Source organism: Mus caroli, unplaced genomic scaffold, assembly GCF_978045245.1.
Source record: "Mus caroli unplaced genomic scaffold, Mus_caroli_1 scaffold_14, whole genome shotgun sequence".
NCBI classification, from domain to species: domain Eukaryota; kingdom Metazoa; phylum Chordata; class Mammalia; order Rodentia; family Muridae; genus Mus; species Mus caroli.
Genome location: NW_028227269.1, coordinates 98145174 through 98152037, shown reverse-complemented (window position 1 = coordinate 98152037; position 6864 = coordinate 98145174).

The following is a 6864-nucleotide window of genomic DNA, read 5'->3' as shown; positions in this document are numbered from 1 at the left end:
GTGTTCTGACAATCTGCTCTTGCTCCCTCTTATGCTCAAGAATAAGGCCTGTAAGTTTGTAGAAGGCCTCCCTATTTAGAAGATGGACCTTACTACCTAAATGCTTTAGGATTTCTTTCCTCTGCTGACTCCACAATTGTGTTGATGTCAACAAACATCCCAAAGCTGAGGAATCTAAACGTCGTCATTGAGCCTAGTACCAAACAGTTGTAATGTTTATAATATTATACTGTACTATTGAGTATAATAATTATAGTCAGAGTACTTGTGAACCGCGAGCTATTTTAAAGATTGTGTGCTTTACGGTATAGATTTGTGAAGGTTTATTATGTTGTTGGTGCTGCAATCTACATAAAAATGTAATCGAGTGAAGAAAAAAAAGTAAAAGCAACTTAAGGGAGAAGAGATTTTTTCTGGCTCATGGGGTGAGGTTGTGGTGGAGAAGTCACAGCATCAGGAGCTTGGGCTGCTGGTTATTTCACACCCACAGGCAGGGAGCAGAGAGTGATACCTGCTGCTGTTCAGTTCTCTCTCTCCACTTACACAGCCCAGGAGCCCAGCCAAGGGAATGGCACCGCCCACAGTGAGCAGGTCTTCCCACCTCTATTAATGCATTCTAGATATTCCCTGCTCCATCCTGCAGGTGATTCTAGATTTTGTTAAGTTGACAATGAACACAAGCCATCATCATATGGCAGCTGAAACTTGGAGAAACTAATGAATTCGACCATTTTTAAGGCTAAATCTATTTTATTTTCTACACTATGGTACTAGAGAACCTTATTCTTAAATATTTGAAAACAGCAGAGAATTTCAAAGGGACAATTTAAGACCCAACAGTGTGTCTGCAATTCAGGGTTAATAGAAATTAGTGTTTCAGTGTTTGTTTTTCCTTCTATTAAAAAAAATCCCTCTAGTAGATTTTACAAAAATGTTCTCCATTCTCCATAAAGAATTTAAACTGCAGAAAAATCTAAAAGTTAAAATTACTTCAAATCTTTCAACTCATTAAAAACATCATTACTGTTTAGTGAACATAATTTCAAATATCTTTTTAAGCGTCTGAATATCACTATATAAATAGATGGATAGGCAAATGGATTCATAGCTTGAGAGACAAAAGCTATCAAAAAGGAGGATTAATCTATATATGACATTTTAACACAGTAATTAAATTTAATTTTACTTTAGTTTAATAGGAGAAACAACTGATAGAAAATAGAAGTCACTGAATTTCAATTAGATGTTTCTTTTCGTAAGAGACAATATTTCTCAAAAAAGCCTCATAAAGCTAAAGAGTAAAAATTCTTAGGTGGTGGGGCTGGGGGCTGGGGGGAGGGGGCTGGGGCTGGGGAGGGTGCAGAGCAGAAGACTGCAGCAGGTTTGAGGCTAGCCAGGGCTACCTAGCAGGATCCCATCTAAAACAACAGAGCCCCAACAGGCAGACAGACAGACAGACAGATGACAGGTAGATGATATTCAGAAGCTACGTAGATGAAGATAGATGATAGGTATATGACAGAGATTGAAGTCGCTGATCTCTTTCTTAATTTCTTTTTAATTAAGGAGATGGCTCCTTTGGTAAAGAATCCGCATCTTGAGCATGCGTGCCCACCCCCAGCTCCCATGTAAAAAGCCAGGTCTGGTGGCCACGTCTTGCAATCCTCCATAGCAAGACGCAAGGTAGAGACAGGCAGATTTCTGGAGCTCACTGGCCGGTTGGCCTAGCCTATTTAGTGAAGTTCCAGGCCCACGAGAGACTTTGCCTCAAAGAAAAGGCGGACGATACCTGAGGAATGACACCTGAGGTTAACTTCTGACCCCCACATGTGTGTTCCAAGCACACACGTATTCCCCCATGAGCACATACGTGTACTTTTTATTAGATGGTTTGCTAATGTTTGTTGACTGACTCCCAGACTTAAAAGAGAAGCCCATTGCTATTAACGTCTCCTTCCATCCCTTTCCTCCAGACTTGGGTTTTCCTATTGTCTTCCATTTTCACACTGTTCTCACCTATAACTCTCTTAATCTTCCACTGAACCATACGTTCTCTGGCCATCTTAGCATGGGAGTCATTACTCCCAGCCATTTTTATTTTTGTCCCCAGGACGTCATACCTGGCTCTTTGCTGGCTAGATTCCATACCAGCAGAAATAGAAATCTAATAATTTCTATCTCTTGTTATTTCATTTCTCCTGGTAAACTAAAATAAAATTGACTTTAACACCTGCGTTTGTTCCTCGACGTCTTTTGTGGTGACAAACATTTGCTTGCCATCATACTTGGGTCCCACCATAGTTGAATTTAGTGTCCCTAGGAAGCACATTTGCTCCTTCTGGGACTGGCAGCTATCACCCTGTTACCCACCCCCTAGGGTGAAGGTCTGAAATTCATCCTCTCTCTGGTTGTTTTTGTCTTTCTACATATATGTAAAGGCTCTTTCTGGTTGTCTACTTGACTCTATCTGGAATCAACTACAATCCAGAATTGGAGGGCTCACCTGTGATCCAGATCTTGAGGCTGGAAGACACAAGTTTCTGACCTGGATCTTGGCATGGAGATCTCAGGAATTGTAGTACACGCCTTTAATCCCAGGACACAAAGGCAAGGAGATCTCTGAGTTTAAGGTCAGTCTGGGACAAAACAAGTCCCAGATCCAGACGTGGTGGTACACACATTTAATCTGGGCCATACCTTCTGCTGGAGACCTACATATGGACATTGGAAGAAGGAAGATTTGCTCTTCTTCACCTGCTTGCATTTACTTGCCAGCACATCTGTTGGAATCTACTTCTAGAGAAGACCAGTTGAAACAACTAGCCTTGTGGGACTGAGCAACTACTAGATTCTTAGACTTCCATTCGCAGCTGCCCATTGTTGGGTTAGTGGGACTATAGATTGTAAGTCATCATGACAAATTCCCTCAGTATAGAGAGACCTTCCCTAAGGTCTGTGACTCTGGAGAATCCTAAGACAATATAAAGTACCCCAAGAATTGGATTCCCTTTCATGGGACTTCATTTTTCCCATTTGCGAGCTGTAGATGTAAACGGTTGCTCTTGTCAGTATCAAATGAGATCGTTATTTAAAGCCTTGGCACTGTGCCTGGATCAGAACTAATGCTTAATAATTGCTAGCTACTGGTGGTATTGTAATGAGGGCACTGAAGTTCAAGAATACACACAGGATTCTTCTGAGCTGGACATCCAGAATACTGAGTGACTAGCACAGGAAAGGGCCTTAGGTAATTAGGTGCAATAAAAAGATTATTAAGTCAACGCCATTACAGTGACTAGAGGTAAGGAGAACAGAGCGACTGACTTAAGGATAATTAAAGACTTGAAATAAGAGAACTCAAGAAATTGAATAAAAGGTATATTTAAGGATAAAATAAAGATAAATTTCCCCAAATGACAAAAATGTGGAAGAATATATTTCAGTCTAAACCAAGAACAAAAAGAAGATCATCTGCTGTATTGAAATGCTAGCAGTGTGCATGTGTGGGGCCTTGTCCCAATCCTCACGGACTCCTCCAGTTGATGACACATGGACCAGGGTCACTCAGTGTCCACAGATCTAGAACACTCTTTATGCTTTTGGGTTTTTTTTTTTTTATGTCAGCCATGGCCATCCCGTTTGTTAAGATCCTCCATTTTGATTAAACAATGTCAGCTACTGAGACTAAAGTAATTTTGGTTCTCAGGATTAAACTGACTTGTTCCCTAAATTTTTGCCCTTCCCATCCTGCTGACATCCCCAGCAATGGTGGCCACAGAGGGTGTCAGTCTTTAACTCAGTATTTACCTTATTTTCCTAGCTACCTCTAGAAACAGCCAACCTCAGGCTAAAAAGGGATTTTTTTTCCCTTCCTTTTTGCTTTATAAATACCTCGACCTGTAAGCAGCCCGTGGACTCTGATCTGATGCCAGAGATTCCTCTCTGTTGGCTTCTTCTAGAATAAAGCCAGCTGCGCTGAGTCCCTTGTTCCGTCTTCCGTACTTGTTAATGCTGACCATTTCCTTGTGGTGTTGGTCTGCTTTAGCTCTTTGCTGTCTTGTTGTATTGATTCCGTGCTCTTTTGTACTGTTTTGCCATGTGGAACAATCCTAATAATGTTCATCCATTTTTTTTCGTTGTCATCCACGCTGTGTTCTCTCCTCTTCTTTTTCCTTTTTTTTTTTTTTTTTAAAGATTTATTTATTTTATGTACGTGAGTACACTATTGCTCTCTCCAGACATACCAGAAGAGGTCATTAGATCCCATTGCAGATGGTTGTGAGCTATCATGTGGTTGCTGGAATTGAACTCCTGTCCTCTGGAAGAGCAGTTGGTGCTCTTCACCACTGAGCCATCTCTCCAGCCCTCTCCTTTTCTTACCTCCTGTGTGCCATGTTCATGTTTTTTAGCCCAGGCTGTAGTGTTCTTGCCTGGATGTTCCTCTCTCCCTGTCTTATGCGAGGCTTGTCCTTTGGGCGGGTTTCTAGCACGGGTAGCCTTTTACCTTTCTTCCCATCACAATGGAAGTCCTTTTGTTTTTCAGCATCTGCTTTTGAGCCTGGTTGTGGTAATTCTTGCCCTGACTACTTCACTATTGCATAGGGGCGTGGGATATCCTCAAGAGGCTGTCAGGGACCTCTCTCTCTCTCTCTCTCTCTAATGACATTTTCTTATGTGTCTTTCACCAAGCTATAGCTGACTACTGGGCTGATCTTGGTGTCTACATGAACCTGTCACATTAAGTGTGAGGCAGATCCTGCATCTCCCGTGAGGTTGTCCTCCTTGTGTCCCACAAAACCTCGGTTCTCAAAGGTTTATGTGTAGAAGGACCAGACTTTGTGGGGATGGAGGATAGAGATGAAAATGGAGATCCCCTGGCTTCTTTATATTGACTCAGAAAGTCTGGGGAAGGCTTGGACACCCTCATCTAAAATAAATAAAGTAACCCTTGGGTCCGGGTGAGAGTGCTGGCTGCTTGAGCATGAGAACCCCAGGTAGGATCTCCAGTACCCATGTACCTGTAACCCAGCTCTATAGGGTGGTTTGGAGCAGAGGCAGGAGGACCACTGCTTTGGGCCTTGCTGCCTAAGAACCTAGCTCCAGGTTCAGCCAGAGACTCTTAAGGGACTAAGACAGAGGACACCTGACATCCTCTGGCCTCTGCACTTCCATGCATAGGAGCACATCCCCACCCAGGGCTTGTGTGCCTGTGTGTGTGCACATATACACAGATCACTCTTGGAGCCAGGCATGGAGCTGCATATCTATACTGTGTGTGTGTCAGGAGTTCAAGGTCAGCGTGGGCCACATAGTAAGACTCTTATCACGAAATAAAACAAAGCAAAGCATTCCACAAACACTGCTGGGCTGGGAGACCCAGCAGCACAGCTGGTGCAGTGGATCAGAGCGTGCCACCTCCAAGCGTGTCACTCTGGCATGAGAGCTATTTTGAGTTGAAGTCAACTGAGAAACAGCCGGAGGAGGGCCTATCTCCCTCCCTCCCCCTTTCTGTCTGAAAGCAGGACATAAAGGTCCCTTTGTAAACATGTTCCCTTTCCTCTACCAACGAGGGGGTAGGGCGTTGGATATTACTGGAGATGGCATTGACTTAACAAGCATTACTAAAATGACCTCATCCCCCTCCCCCACCCCCATTAGCCTTTCAACAATCAGCATCCAACGCCTGCTCCTGTCTCCTCACATCTCCACAATGTATCACTCTCAGCGGCTAAGTAATCTCTCAGGTTTGCTGCTTCCTGTAGGTTTTCTCTTCTCCTCTAAAAAGGCTCTATGTCATGTAAAAATGGTACCTAGTTTCATATGGAATACCAATGTCACGCTTTTCCTTCATTTAGTCTCTCTTTTGTCATTTAAATTTGTAGCCCCCCCCCTCCCCGCAGTGACTGATTAGAAGCAGACAGATGAAAAAAGCCTTTTTTTTCTCCTTAAATTTTTGTTTTATACAATATATTCTGATTACAGTTTCCTCTCCCGCAGGTCCCCACCCCACTCACCCAAATCTACACCCTTTCTTTGTCTGTTTTATTAAAATGCAAATAGGCATCTAAATATTGATGATGATGATGAGATAAAATAAAAACAAACCAGAATAGGCCAAAACATATAAGCAGAAAAAAAATAGCCATCTCCCCTAAAAAAAATCACAAGAAAAAACCAGAGGCTCTCTCTCTCTCTCTCTCTCTCTCTCTCTCACACACACACACACACACACACACACACACTCACATTCATAGAAAACCCATAAAAATAAAATTGAGGATCATAGTCTATAAGCAAAAGATCTGCAAAGTTAAAAAAAATAGTGAAGACAAAGCATTTTGAGACGAAAGAAAGCAAGAAAGCAAGAAAGGAAGAAAGGAAGAAAGGAAGAAAGGAAGAAAGGAAGAAAGAAAGAAAGAAAGAAAGAAAGAAAGAAAGAGAAAAGAAAAATCCTGTAAGATACCCTCCAGTTTGTTTTGTGTTGGCTGTTTACCACTATGCATGGGGCCTGCCCTTAAGTGTGGTTTATAGACTCAGTGAGACTCTGTTGGAGAAAACTAAATTTTCCTCTTTGAATGGTTCTTAATTAGAGATAGCTTCTGGGCTAGGTACTGGGGCTTGTGTCTCGTTCCCCTCTCAGCACTGGGACCCCATCTGGCTTAGACCTGTTGCAGGCCTTGTTCATGCTGCCAAGGTCTCTGTGAATGCATATGTTCATCAATTCTACCGTGTTGGGAAGGCCTTGATTCCTTGGTGTCTTCCATCTCCATTGGCTTTTACAATCTTGGCCTCCTTTTCCACGGAGCTCTCTGAGCCCAGAGGGGAGGGGTTTGATGGAGACGTCGCATTTAGAACTAAATGTTC